This window comes from Anas acuta, chromosome 1, assembly GCF_963932015.1.
Source record: "Anas acuta chromosome 1, bAnaAcu1.1, whole genome shotgun sequence".
NCBI lineage: Eukaryota > Metazoa > Chordata > Aves > Anseriformes > Anatidae > Anas > Anas acuta.
The window spans coordinates 43,359,672-43,375,348 of NC_088979.1; the positions used below are offsets into that span (position 1 = coordinate 43,359,672).

General features: G+C 37.0%; 1 protein-coding gene across 1 annotated transcript in view; it reads left to right on the forward strand.

Annotated features, from left to right (window-relative positions):
• The window catches only part of UCHL3 (ubiquitin C-terminal hydrolase L3), a 29,277-nt gene that overhangs the window by 3,864 nt on the left and 9,736 nt on the right, over window positions 1-15,677 (forward strand). The window lies entirely within an intron of this gene.

Consider the following 15,677-nt stretch of genomic DNA (forward strand, 5'->3'; position numbering starts at 1 on the left):
CTTTTCAAGCTTTATGTCAGAGTATAAGAGCCAGAAATTATGTTTTAGTGAAGGTTGAGATCAGGATGTTGCAAATTCGTAGCTAGATGTAGGATCCATAGTAACCGTACGAGTGGAACAAACATTGTGTAAGAGTCTGAAAAGTTTTATCTCAGGAAAAGAAATGCTTCAGTACTTGTGTCACTTGTGTACAAATATTACTTCAGATAAATTTTCACCATTTGTGAAATATACACGTAAGCTTTTATCACCACAGATGGAGTGACATAAAATAAAATAAAAAAAAAAAACATATTTAGGATCAAAGAAATTTGCTGTGCTGCTTAATCAGTACTACAGAATGCTCCTTTATCTGTGTTTACGAGTAAAATAGGACTGAGTTTAAAGTCTCTGTGCACTCAGTGTTGTACTTTGTTGTACTTCATCAAATATGGGAACAAAACCTCAAAAATTAAATCAATTTTGGAAGGATCTATATTACACATCTAGTTTCCCTGAGCAAAATATAAGGTTAATGCCAGGTGAATAAGTGGCTTTGTGAAGTTTTGAGGAGCGTATGTGGTATTTTCTGGTCTCGTTGCTCTGAATCCTTTTTCGGGAGAGGAGTGGATGCTTATTGAAGTTCCTGTGCCAGTGTATCTTTAGTCTTATGGATTTGGAAGCAGAACAGCTGTATCAGTCATTGAGGAGGCATAAGCAAGCCACTCAACAGTTTTTGCCTCCTTATTATTAAGGTGATTTTCCATCTTTCTGGTTCAGATTTCAGTATCTGTTCCACAGAAGAAAATCGATTAGATTGTTGCCAGCACCGCTTTTTTTTTTTTTTTTTGCTATGACTTCAGTGGCTCATATGCTTTCTTTCTATTTTTCCAGTACTGTGAGTTTTTTCTTTCTTAAAGCTTGTGCTATGTCTTCTATGCATGGCAGAAGAAAGCAAAGCAGACCTTTCTGCTTCCCCCTCACCCTGCCATCTGGAAACCTATACTTACTCATTCTAAGTTAAAGATGGATGAAAAGAGAACTGTTTGAATCATTTCTAGTATTAATATTGACCTTCATGTCGTCTTCTATTTTCTTTCAAATTCTTATTTATTTCTCTAAATCAATCAAGGAAGGTTCTATATTTCAGGAAGAAACATCAATGCAGCTGCAGGTTTCTCTTCCTCTTTTAAATAAGAGACTTCAAAAATTCCTGTCTCTTTTCTTTTAAAAATTAGATGGCCCTTTTGTAAGGATTCTCAGTAAGAGAGAGGTTGTGGAGGTTGTTCTGCAAATCACTGAAGACTGAATCTCTTCCTTAGATACTTGCAAAACAGAATAACATTTAGTTGTTTTGATGTACGGTGGCAGTCATCCAGAGAATAGTTCATCTGTGCATTTTCCTGGCAGAAATTATGGAATAACTGGGAAGAAGATGAAGGCTTACATAGTTCCTGAGGGTCTTTTTATAAAGATTCAGGAAGGTTCTAATTGATTACGGATTCCCTTAATAAGGGACACTTAGCTTCTTGAACTTCCACAAATTAATTGGTTTCCTGACGAAGATATTACAATACAAAATATTAAGAAATTGTGTGGAAAGATGCAGATGTTTTTTCATAATAAAAAGTTACAAGATTGTCTCGGCAACCATGCCTAAACAAAAATGTTGAATAGGTAGTGGCCTTTCCAAATATTTGTTATTCCATTTTATGTAGCTAAATCTGGAAGTAATTCAATGTGGATGTTCCTTAGAATGGTAAAATAACTTTTTCCTGTCCTTCTGTTTCCAAAGTTGAAACAGTACAATGGCTCAATACATGTCCTGGGAGCGTTTTTCAGAATATCCTTTGATCCATCAATCAAAGAAGTAAGAAACAAATAACTTATTATACTGGAAGATGCAATTGCCTGAAGATCCTGTCCTACGATTGTTGTGTGGTGAAGTAGGCAGCGAGGCCTCCCATTTCATCGCTAAAGCACAGCAATTCCTCCTGTAAAGTACAATTCTTTTTAAGCAAAATAAAATACGTGAAATGAGAATGTGCTGAGAAATGTAATGTGGGGTCAGGGTGAGTTGATCTCCCAGTCTTACACCTTGCAGTGGTACGCTTTGGCCATTGCTGTGTATCTCTTCATGTAATGGTGAAGGGACTGACGAATGGCATGCCCTCAAAGATGCTGATGTTAGCATATGCAGTCATACATGCACGATGTTGACTCGTCCTGCAGGGGAAGTTACTACTGTTTTTGCATCAAGAACAAAGGGAATCTTGTTCTTCCTGCATATTTGTAATTGCTAGGAGTGCTTTCCTGGGAATTTAAACTTCTTTTCAGGATGCTGGGGAGGAATATGTTTGTCTTCTTTTATTTCTCTTGGTTTTGTTGCTCCCCCTGTTCCCACCATCCCTAGAACAGCAAGGGCACTTTTCATAGAAAGATCCTTTGAATAAAGTGACTTATGTAGTTGCTTAATGATAGTAAGCGCTGCAGCTTTGCAAGCAAAAGGTTCTTTCCAGGTCTCCCACAGAACTAAATATAAGAAAGTGTGCAAGGCCTACTCTTTTAGCATGATTACCTTGGCTTGTATGGTTCCTAACAGAACAGGTTGCTCTTAGGGTTGTTCTGCCTGTCCCTCAGATAGGTGTTGCATACTACTGTCGGCTCAAATTCTTCTGAAAACGTTGCTTAAGCTCAACAGTGAATAGAATAACTTCCAAAAGTGGCAAGTATGGCAGTCAGATTTGCTAATTCAGTTAAGAGACAATGCAACAGCAGCTGCTTTCAAGATGCTGTTCTTTCCCTCCTCCAAGCAAAACATGCCATTACGTGGTGTCATGAGATAAAGTAAAATTTTATGGAGTCTTGGGATGTTGAAGGTTTAAAAATAGTGAAGAATTACAGACAGGTTCTCCTCTGAAAATATTTTTTTCTGGGCTCTCATTTCTCAGATGTTTAAGGATTCAGCCTTTTATACTGGTAAATAAAGCCTGACAATCTTACTAAATTGGGATAATTATTTTTATCATCTCAGTGGCTTCTTGATTTTTTTTTTTCAGCCTGCCACTGGATTTTCTGCTATTGTTTCTGTTGTGTATTTCAAATCTGGAAATAAAGTGAGCCCACCTAGAAATAAACAGTTAAAAGTAATAGCAGTGAAGCAGAACTATCGTTCCAGTATCTAAGTATTTCATCTATTCCTTTGTCTGGGTGGGTAGGCATTGTTTCTGGTTTCAAATAGTCTGTAATCAGGCCGATGTTATAAGCTCTTGTTCTATATAAGTTCTATGTTAGGCATGGGAATGGGCTGCCCAGGGAAGCGGTTGAGTCATCATCCCTGGAGGTCTTTAAAAGACGTTCAGATGTAGAGCTTTGTGATATGGTTTAGTAGAGGACTGGTTAGTGTTAGATCAGAGGTTGGACTAGGTGATCTTGGAGGTCTCTTCCAACCTAGACAATTGTGTGATTCTTAAAATTTAAAGAAAAATTGTGTTGTGGGTTGGGAGGGGGAAGGTATTAGACAGGATAATACTTTCATAAGTCTAATATTAGTGGACTGCTAGATTCTACACTGCAGTTTGTGATTGCTAGAAGAGAAAGTAAGAGTGGCCAGTTTGCTTCTGGAATTTATCATTAATGCACGATCTATTTAGGTGAAGTATTAAGATGAATCGCTGTAGCTGTCAGTTTCAGTCCATTGGCTTAGAATGCTCTGTCTTGAGGGATGCTTTGCCAGGTTTCCCAGGTTTCATAGCTGTGGTTCATTTACTTTGTTTAAAAAGCAACAAGGACAAGAATAAACCTGTGTTCCTAGCTGTTTTGTGTAATTTTCTGGTAATTCATTCAAAGCCTTTCAGGCCAACTATAGAATGGGTTAGAATTGAGTGTTTGTGGTAGCCTTTTTTTTTTTTTTATTTAGCATTAAAATATGTGAGTTTTTTTAATGAATTTTAGTGATGGTTTTCTGTTTTTTTTTTTTTTTTTTGTCAAAAAGTATGTGTATTTTCTTAAAATTGATATGTGTTCTGTTCTTTAAAAAAGAAAGTTCATTTGTAAAAACAGTTAAATGTTTTTTTTTTTATTTCACTAATTTCATATTTGCAACTTGAAAAGATTGTGAAGTTGAGTTAGTCCTTTAGGCCAGATTTTGGATCAAATTTGATTCAAGTTTGTTGTTAAGACTCATGGATTCGTTGTATCCACGGCTTGCTTTCTTGCTGCAGTAAAACAAATAAATAGATAAAATGGTGCTGCAAGTATTTCTGTGTTTAAAATTATATGCCTGTTTAAAATTACTTACCGGAAAATCCATGAATACTTCTGTTGGAGAAACATAGTGTTAGATTTTAGGGCTTTCAAGGGTGATAGGATTCTTGTCCCATGCTCCATTGCCATTTGGAATGAGAGCAATTAGTGTAAGATTCTTTTAATAGTCTTTTCTTCTAAAATGTATGCTCCTGAAACTTAGGCTTTCTCAAATACTGTTTATTTCCTACATGAAAGTGCCAAAAAAGGATCTGAATCTTTATGATAAAAGCTGGATGGATCCAGTGGCTTAAGGCGAGGTTTTCTGGTTTCAGCTTTCAGCAGAGTTTAAGCTCTGCTCTATCTGTTTCTTTTGTTGATTGTTTTACAGATGCAACAACCATGTACTTTGGAACAAAAAGGAAACCTTTCCTTTTTTTTTGCCAGATTGCTACCTTTCTTAAACCCTTCCCTCTCCCTAAAAGGCAGCTAATAATGAAACTGGTATAGTTGCCAGCTACTCCAGATCTTTCAGCTAACATGTCTTTATTGTTCTGTTGGGCGTGTACTTTTGCTTATAATACCTATAGGATGTCTGAAGATGATGGAAAATAAAAGCTGCGTCTTTGCGGAACTGCACACGCTTTTAAGCTGGTCTCTGCATTGTCATGTCTTGCTGAGCAGTGGGGTTTTTTGTTGTTATTCTAGTGCCTTCTTCAGCAGTTCAGAAACGGCCAAAACCCTGTACTACCATAAATCTTAACATTTCTGATACTCTCTTACAAAAATAATTTTAAAATAATAAAAAGACAATTTAGCCTGTGGATGCTAGAACATCCACATAAGCCATCAGTGTTCATTAATGAAGAAATTATTACCAAATCCCCCCCAAAAAAAAATGAATTAATGGCACTGATCAGGATCACTTGCTATGATAGCTTTCAGAAAGTCATTCCAGGTAGAAAATATTACCTGTGTTGATACTTGAAGTAAATTGCCTTTCTAATATTTGACTATAATAATTAGAGTAGCAAGGTACTTCTGTTTTGTTCCTGTATTACCGACATCCATATCAACTACTCTGCAACTATGCTTCATTGCAGCTCAATTCCACAGTGCAGAAAATGTCAAGCTGTCCCGTATGAAGTACTTTTTTAAAAGACTAATTGGCCTTTACTCAAGGATTAGGTCTAAAGAATGGTCTGTATCCAACCTCTGCATTTCTGAAGGCTTTGACGTGCTTCACTTGTCCAAATACTATTTGGGTAGCAGTATTTGAAGTTCTAGTCAGCTGTGTGTCTGTAGCAGCTGAAGTCATTCTGGATTGTCAAGCTACCTAAAAAATATTAAATATATATATGTATCTGTCTTCACTGGCTTCCTGAAGCAGTTCATCCTCTGGTCTTGTAGGAGCTACTTCTAGCACAGAAGTGTTAGGAGCAAACTCGTGGGAAAAGAGGGGAGGAGACTCACAAGACCAGACTTTGAGCAACTTTTGCCACTGTGGACAGCAAATATTCAAGTAGTTGCGGTGTTAAGCAACTGATGAGCCGTTTGAGTGACATCAAGGTGTCACCAACTGCTGACACATGGCTTTCCATTCACTTTTTGTTATGAAGTTTAAGTGATAGAAGCTTTTGCTATGTGCGGTACTTGTGGCATATGGAAACTTCCATGTTTGAGGCTGAAAGTTTTTGGACAGCGGAGTTCTTAGCATGGTTTATGCATTAAAACTAGAAGAATGTCATTTTGTAATGTTTGGGAAATTCACTTCTTTAAATCATTTTACAGAGTAACTCAGAATAATGTTTTAATCAAGCAAATAAACACAAGTGAAATAGCCACTTGAAATGCCTGTGTCCTTGATACTGGTTAGAGAGTAGTTAAGAGCTGCTGATTTTGGTGGTCTTGCACCAGGGGAGTTTTAGGTTGGATGTTAGGAAGAACTTCTTCACCGAAAGGGTTGTGAGGCATTGGATGGGCTGCCCAGGGAAGTGGTGGAGTCACCATCCCTGGAGGTCTTCAAAAGATGTTTAGATGTAGAGCTTAGGGATATGGTTTAGTGGAGGACTTGTTAGTGTTAGGTCAGAGGTTGGAGGTCTCTTCTAACCACAGATGATTCTGTGATACTGCCATTGATTCCGTAACTCTTCCTGTTCATTCTTTTTAGTATGCTTCATACATGCATTTACCAACTGACAGCTCTGGCTATTAGAGCTCCGTGTTTGGCTACATGAGGCTTTGCAATGAGCAGACTTGGATGCTGCATCTGAGCTGCCATTTCAAATGAAAACAGCATTCTTGTACCTCGTTGAGCCTCTCTTAAAAATAGTGATGATGGAAATCAAGATTGGTATCTGACTCTGTCAGAGTCATAAGTAAGAACTGGACTCAGATGTTTACCAAGAACTGAAATATTTGTGCACATCAGTATACCTACATGTGCTTACTGTTCACAAGTATGATTAGAAATATTTTTCACATCAATTGAAATTGGCAGCCCCTAAATGGCTTGATTTCTTCCTTAACTCAAACCGTAACTGTGAACTCCAGTCTGTAAACTTGTTTAGCATGCCCTGAGAACTGTAATCTTGCTTGGAATGTACTAAGTTAGACTTTGATCACAGTAACAGTTGTTAACGTTGGCAAGCACTAAGGAGCGTCAATGCACTCTGTTCTCAGCTGCTGTAAAACTTGAACTTCCAAAGATCTTTGACTCCCTGGGGGATTGCAATTTATTGTTAGAGCAGAAATATAAAGGAGCTTCCCTTTCACTCCTGCCAAGAACATGTGGGATTTTTTTTAATAGTCCATATTCCTCAGTGTTTCTTCTGAATAATCCTTGCACTGTTGTAAAGAAACATTTACATCTAAGGAGAATATGAAACCAATTATACAACTGCTTCTAAGATGATTTTTGACTAGCTTAGCTTTACAAAACAAGCACGTAATCCCTCCACTAAAGGTGGTGATGTTGCCTAGAAATGTGTAGCTGTAGTGTTTCCTTCTGTTATGGCCAACTCTGTAAAAAGTGTGTGTTTTAAAAGAACAAAACGAAACTTACTAGAATTGTGTGAAACAGTTTGAAACCTACATTTGGTTAGTCTTTGTCTCCTTGCACTGTCCTGTGACTTTTGTGTCAGTGTGTGAGGCATTCATCAATCTGATTTCTGTATTCTACTGAGCAAATAACTAAGAAGGTATTAATACAGTATTGCTCTGAACTTTTAATTCTGGATCTTATGCTTAACTGTAAAATCCGTACAGAGAAACTCTGTTCTTAGGATAAAACAGAACTACGGAGGATATTCGCACCCATAAAGCAGCCAGTGAATTCAAATAGCAAGTAAATAAGTGAAAGTAACAAAATATTTTTACAGTTGTGCATCACACGTCTCCAATCCATAACGCTATGGTGCTGTTCTTGCACTGCATATGTAAGAGGCAGTAAGTAGCAGGTTCTTGGCATGTGTTTACTCACTGGTGTTTCAGCAGGCTGATCATGTCAGGTTGTGGTTGAGTTCACATTCAAGATTTTTTTTCCTCAGGCAGAAGAGAAACTGGTTTGACTCCCTTTTTTCCAGACACTCCAGACACTAATTTGGGGGAAACTAAAAGAACATGCCATCCTTAAGACAGTTACTGCTTTACTCATACAGCTGGAGCTAGTCAGTAGGCTAAAATAAAGAGCTGATGTTGCTTGCATCACCCTACTTTCCTCAAAGAAGGACACCAAACACATGTAGTTGGGTGTGCAACAGTGACGTTCAATTTGTTGTAAGAAGAATGTTAAAGAGGAAAAACTGTTTGCAAAATTCAAGTTAACTAGCTTTTTCAGAGCTCCCCAACATTTGGATTTTTTTTTGTAATTCAATTAATTTTTGATCACAGAAGTCGCCATTGTGATAATCTAGCTTGACTTTTGCCTAACATAGGCCATAGAACTTAATTTTAGGTGTTGAGAGAGATAAATTATAGCTAATTTTGGAAAAGCTTGGGTGCTCTGATCTCACCATTTTTGTCGTCTTTAAGCTATGTTTTTACCCATACCTCTAGCTAAGTTACTCTCAGGATACGGTTCTTTCTTAATCCTGGATTGAATTGATGTAGGGAATACTGTGAAGATTTTATCAGCTGCAGAAGCACTAATTAACCGTACTGGTGCAGAAGTTGTTTGGCTAACAGGTGTAGCCCGATTCAGTTTAAAAGGCAGTAAGTTTCCATATGTATTAGTACTCATAACTGCAATGTTGAGAAAGCTAGTAGCTCTGTTAGCAGTGGAACCTTGATTTCCTGAAAATTTGCGTGTTGTGTGATATTGTTGTATGTAATAAAACTTTAGTCAGGAAAAAGGCTTTTCCTGCATTAGAAATATTCGTAATGCCCCTTGCTTGGGTGATTTCTGTGGTGTGCTGTTGGAGATGAGAAGCAGTGTTTACTTCTGGCATATTTTCTTTGTCAGGCTTCTCTTCCATGTTCTGACTGCTTCCATCTTCCCAGAAAAGCTGGAAGGAAATTAACAGCTTTACCACTGCCAGCAAAAGAGGCTTAAAATGCTGTTAAAAAAGGTGAAGGAAGGAAGAGGAGGAGGATCTTTTCAGACTATGAAGTATAGGTTTAATTTGTACATGGAAAAAATACAAAGAAGAATGGCTTCTAAGAAAGAAAAACATATATTACACTTAGTACTGCAATACAGACTCTTCAAAACATTGTGCTTAATCCAGTCATGAGGAAAGACCTCAAAAGGTGGTGGAAAAATGATAGGTACTGAGTGTATCTTTTCTGAGTATAGTCTTAAAGCAAGGATAACTCTTATGTTGCTCATTTGGCTGGAAAGGTTACATTTTTTAGTGTCATCTCAACATTCCTCTGTCTCTACTACAGGGCTTACTGTACTTGCTATAACGAGGCTACAAACAGTTTGGGAGGAGGTGTTGCACGCTTTAAGATCGACTCGATTGAGTGTATGCAGAACATGTGGCAGGGCCTCTGATCCCAAGGGCTGTGCATCTTCCTAGTTCTGGAAGCAAAGACTAAGACCAACAGCATTTTATCTCTTTGTGTTTCCAAACCTTCCAGTGATGATGATATGCAGTCAAACCTCCTTTGATTTCTGTCCTAGCGGAAAGGCCCAGTCCCAGCGTAGCTTATCAAGTGATGGACAAGGAAGCCTCCTTAGAGGCTTAGAGAGGAAGGTGGCAGAGGCTTTCCAGTGACGGGGGTGCCCTGAAGTTAAACTTCCAGGTAGACGAATTTTTGTAATCACTAGAAAATCCATCAGTAATAAATACTTACACTTGGAAAGAAATGGTTGTACAATCCAAATGCCACTTGATCCTGTCAGGTCTTCAATATGTTGCACGTAGACTGAGATACTTTGCTACATCAAGTTCCCCAAACAAGATGAGCAGATGGACACCCTCTTTCTAGAGCCTGACAGGTTTGGACTTGAGCTGGGTCCTGAGCTACTCAGCATTATCAAAGTTGCACACTTCCAGGCATGCACAGAGGCACAGATCTCAGTGCCTGTGTAACGTTATCATATGCATTTCCTTAAGATCTTAGGTTTAAATGTCTAGGCTTTAATAGCAGCTATACATAGGAATAAGGTTTTGATTGAGGCAGAAATTGATTGCCTGAGCCGCCTTTTTTTTTGTACCTATTTAATGAAAACTTAATTTCTGTAATGCTAAAATACATTATTAAAACAATTAACTTAATGTGCTTACTAGTATATCTGACAATAATATTCAATTCTATTTTAGGCTTTCTCTTTTACCACTTCAGATATTTGACCTGTTACAATTTGCAGCACTGAAGTATGCTCCTGTGATGTTTTCTCCTTGTGAAGTTATTAATTCTTTTCTCTGCAGGTTGCTAGTTGTTGAGGAGTCCTGTATGAATAGAGTGTTTAAAGTTATGATTTGTCTCCTGCATTTTAAATTAAATGTGGAATGTACTACTTTGCATCCTTTATTTGGCAATGTATATTTAGCATTCATTTCATACTAATACTGACATGTAATTCTGTTGTAATATTTGTATTTCTAATATTCAGTTGAAAACAACCTCAGCTGACAGCAGCTTAACGTGTGCTTATTATTAAAGCAGTGCATGGAATTTCATGGCTATTACAGTGCTGTTAATTAGGTAGAATCCAGTATTAATTTAGCTTTGCCAGAGCTCCTATTTACTGTCTGTTGAAATTTCACTCTTGCAATACAAAAGTACATTTTCAATGGAGAGAAGGTTTCTCTTCATAGTGGTTGAACTCACAAGGGTACTTGTTAATACAAGAAATAAAGGTTAAAAAGATTCAAGGAAAGGAATTTTAAATTGAGGTAAATTACTCAGTAAGTAGTAAACTTATTAATAGTTGCCTTAAACTGTATTCAAAGTTATAAATTGGTCTTTGAAAGCCTCAAGATTTTTCTCATCTCATTAGGCAAGGGGTATTTTTAACGTATTATCATTATTTTGACAATATTAGCTAGAAAACAAATTAATATAATCATGAAGAGTAGTAAAAGTGAGAAATTATGGTAAAGGTAGTGACTGTCAAAAAGACTTCGTTAAAACATTTTTCAAAATTTTGTTCATCCCTGGATTATTAAGCAATACCAAATTTAAAGATTTGTTTGCTCTTATAGTTTCATAGTAATTACAGTAGGAATACTAAAAGATGTTTTTTATCTGAAAAAAAAAACACCATCATCAACAGAATGCATCAAAGCTAGTATAAACTTCAGTTACTATATTGCAGATTTCAGGAAGACTGGTGATCTTGTCTGTTTTTATAGCAGAAGCTTACAAAATGGTGAAACATTAATGTGGTGCATGTTGTCTTTAATCATGAACTTCTCCTCTGCATAGTTTTTAAATTTCTGCCCTACTGCATGTTTTAATTGAAGTGGATCCTCTGTATGTAGGGAGGTCTGTGGACTGAGGTCTTTCAGTAGCAGTGTTTTTTCAGTCACCTTTTGAAATTTTGTTAGGCAAGCTGAGCATAAATTCTTTTAAAGCCATCTAAATGTAAAAGGTCTTATTCAAAATTATTTCATGTAAAGAATTTGAAAAAACAAACACAGTACAGATGAAGTATAATAGCCATTAAACTCCTGTAAACTTCTTTGACTCTTAAAAGTATTATCATAGCTAAATTCTTCTTTCTTCATACAGTTATGTTTTGGGTTGGAGATTTTATACTTTTGTCCTCTTTTATGCGGACCTGATGAGATTTAGGGGTGGATCAGAATACTTGAGAATCAGAATCTAATTGGGGGGAAAAAAGAGTTTGTCAAGCCTGTGGAAAACTATTCTCTGAACAGGCTCTGAGACTTGATAATACTTCATGCTTATCTCTGAGCTCTAAAGTTGCTGCTGTTCTTGTTTCTTGTTCTTCATGAAGAATTCTTATCCCTGTCCTTGTGTTTTAAGGTCAGCAATATGGGAGCAGAAGGAAGCAATTCATTGTCCTACTCTTGGTAGGAAAAGGAAAAAAATGAAAATTGAACAGGAAAGAAGGTGAAATGCTTCAAAAAATGGTACAAAGAAAGTAAATGGTTTTGACTGGTGCTTATGCTTTGATTAAACAGTGAAAATCTGTTTTTCAGAGAAAGTTACATAATGCTCAGTTTCTGAAGTCTATTAGAATTGTTCTGTTGAGTGCATGATGTGGGACTTGTCTTAGGGAACTGCAGTTGCTATTCTGCTTGCATAACCTTAATGCATTCATGAGCAGCTGGCATGTCTCAGTGCAGCTATCTGGGATGTCATCAATGTGTAAGTATGTTTTCTTGTGGGGCTCTGCAGGGATTGCTTCCAAGACCTGTAATGTTAAACAATTTCTATTGGTGATATGGAAGGCAACATAAAAATGCAAGTTAAAATCTAGACAGTGTAAAGATCAAGAGATAACTAGGTTAACGGTGAGTTCAAGACCTCATAGGAATGGTCTGGGTTGCCCTTCAGGTTACCTTCAAACCAAAGGGTATTCTTTTGAGGCTCTTTGTAATTATCACCAGCGATTAAGTTTATTTCCTGAGAGAAGGTCAGGGATTCTCTGACAGACTGAAGGTGATGTTGAGGATTTTTACATGAAGAGAAACTAAAGGTAGATGATAAGCTGAAGGTTTATCATCAGCTGGACGTAAGCCCCTGACAGGACATCATCTCCCAAAGGACTAATGTAAACCATTGTTCCATGTTCATATCATCGTTAAGCAGGATTAGAAAAGCAACCTTTGTCATTTAGCACTAATGTATCCTAAACTATATGAAAATATTGCTTACTGGTTCTGTAGCTGTAGACCAGATGGAAATTTTGACTTGGTCTGATGTATTTTGGTAGTCAATAAATTGTTAAGTTTGAGTGTTTTGTTTTTGTTTTCTGAATATGTTCTAAGCCAAACAAAACTTTACCGGTCCTGTGGCCTGTGTGGGACAAAAGATCAAAAACTAAATCATCACAATGGTCCTTTATGATCTTAATATATTTACTGTAACTTTGTCAGCTGCAGCTGAGAGTCATTTTTAATACTTCTGTGGTCTTTCTTCTAATAGTAACAATTTGAATGGTTTAACATAGTCCTACTGCTTCCACGGATACTAAAGGGATCCAGAGTGTTAATGGCAATACTGCCACTGGCCTGCTATTTTAGAAGAATAGGTGAAAAACTTAGGAAGTTGCATACCTCACCACGGTAAGCTTCCCTTTTCCTTTGCTTTCCTTTTATGTTAGGCATGGAACAGTAAAGAAACCCTGGGTTCTGCTACAGTAGTTACTTGATTCATTTTAAATCCCGAGTAGTGCAACATAGCTTTCCCAAATTACCAAAGAAGAGCTACAGTTTTTGTAGCTGTAGACAAGATTGATAACTCTTGCTGTTCTCAGCTGTTCCTTCCATGAGATGTTACTTCAGTCCCCTCCTGCCTCACTTTCCAACAGTCTGTCTACTGAATGAGTCAATTAACTTAAGTTCTTCTTACAAAGTTCAGTGGGTGTGAATAACCTCTACTTTATCTGGTGATAAACGGCAGATTGGGACCATGTCTTTGCTTATTAGCAATGTTCTTTTGTCATCTCATTCAAATTCAACGCGTTCTTGATTATTGCCTCTGTAGATTTGATCAGTTAAAGGACAGTATAATAAACAGTGGACATCTTTGCAGTTGCCTTTCTAGGTATGTTACTTCAAGTTTAAGTGGGCTAAGTGTGTTCTTTTTTAATGTTTATGTAGTCGTCGTCGTCCTCGCTGTCTTCACCACCATCCTCATCGCAGCCTCAGGTTAGCCACAGCAGAACGAAGGCTTCACCATTGTGTCACTCTGCATCCCTCTCCTGGGCTAAACGTAATCATGTAGGTCCTGCAAAAGCTACCAGTCCGTCAATCCGTCTTCGTCGTTGGCGGCCCTTGATACGCCTTCCATCTGTTGGGCTTCATTCTGTTGTAAGTGTAGTCCATCTTCAGTCTTTTCTTACTCTGACACAAATGGCTTTCTGCCATGTAACTTCAGTCTTCAAGGCATCATTTTTTTGGTTGTTGTTGGGATCTGTTCTCAACCATTCGTAGGATTTTGTTCTTCCTTTTTTTTTTTTTCTTTCTCCCATGTCGGACAGCAAAAGTACATCACTCCATGCTTTGCTGTCCAGGTATTTTTGATTCAGTACACGTGCTAAACCATTTTCAAAGCATAGACAAAGCTTGCCCTTCATGAAGTGACTTGTTTTCTTTTTCTTTTTTTGTTTTTTTTTTGGTCATAGGCTCCACATCCAGCCTCTTCTTTTCACCTCATCTTTCATGATCTTTCATTTGGATGTGCTAAACCAAGGGGCTTCTAATTTCTTGTCAAATGGCATTATTTCTTCTGTTTGAGGCCGGGTTTATGTTCTCATATCCTAAACCGAGTCTCCTTTTCTTTCATTCTAAGTCTCACCTAATGATCCCTGAGTGTTTCAATAAGATGAAGTGTTCCTTGTAATTCCAAGGTGCTCGCTTACTTTCTCACTTGACATCTGTTTCTTTATCCAGTTTCTAGACAGACCTTCTGGTTGAAGGTGAAGACATTCTAGTTCATAAAAGCTTGTCATCAAAAACCTTTTTTTCCCTCACTTTTTTTTTCTTACTCACCTACAGGGCACAAATACATCTTGAAAATGTAGAAAATGTTACATGCACAGAATAGCTAGGATTTCTAAACTGTGCTGTGACCACTATCAGAAACACTGAGCTGAAAGAGTGATGTAGTAGTTTTTCAGCCCGTTTTTAAGGAGTGATAATTTTTTCAGTTTGTGCACATGCGCCTGCACACACACAAATCTTGATGTGTAGAAGTAAATGGTCTTAAAATCATAACAGGGAGTGGCTTTAAGCATTTTTTTAGTAACAGCCACATTTTCTCTGTTACTAGATGTTCTTAATTGAGGTATATGTTGTTGTGTTTATCGTTCTTGTTTTAAATAATGTGAATCAAGTGTGCTGTCGACCAAATTTCCTATTTCATACAGATTTGTCTTTCCAGATGTTGAAATCATTCTTAATATATTATTACTATTAAAAACTAGTGTCAAAAAGCTTCTATTTCCTCACAGATTTTATATTTTTATCCTGATAGATGTCAAAAAGAGTAAGGAGTCAAGGAAAGGGTCTCATCTTATGAATTGCTGTTATTAAGTATCTAGCTCTCTTTGTAATCCAATTACCACAAAACTTGCTTGATGTTATCATTTGGAGCTAGTTAAATACCTTAGGATTTGAAGAGGCACAGAGTTAAGTTACTGACTCTGTCCGTCTAGCAGATTAAAATTGTAAGTCCTACATGCAAAGATTTATCACTGAATACAGTATGCGGTGTGATTATATATTGGTTACTACACCTGTCTTTTCACTTCTGTGTGACACACCTTTCCAAGAAGATTCAAAGGCATATAAACCACATGTAAATCAGTATAATTTGCAAAAAGCAGACATTATGTTGGACATTAGTACAGCATTGTATGCAACTGTTCTAATATTGGTTTTATTAAAAAATGACAAATATGGGGGGTGTTCCTATATATTGTGTTTAAAATAAAGCTGAACCTCCTTGTAGTTTTAAGAACATTTCTAGTACTAAACACGAACAGACACTAAATAGATTGTTTCAAAACAAAAGAGCGAAAGTTGGTGGTGAGAGACTGTCTTTCTTCTTAAATAAAACGACTCTCCATACTTTGAAAGAAATATTTCTTTGACTTTTCAAGTAAAGTCTCCAGATGACTGAGGAATCCATATTATAGAAAAAATATTAAAAACACAATCCTGAAGTGTTCTGTGCAAACACAATAAATTGCAGTAGATGTCATGAATTTTTAAGCTACAATAACGTGCTTTATTAGTAACGTTGACTTTTTCTCAACCTTTGTAATGATCTCTTGCTCTTTCAGTTCATCTCCTCTTGTAGTTTTTTTT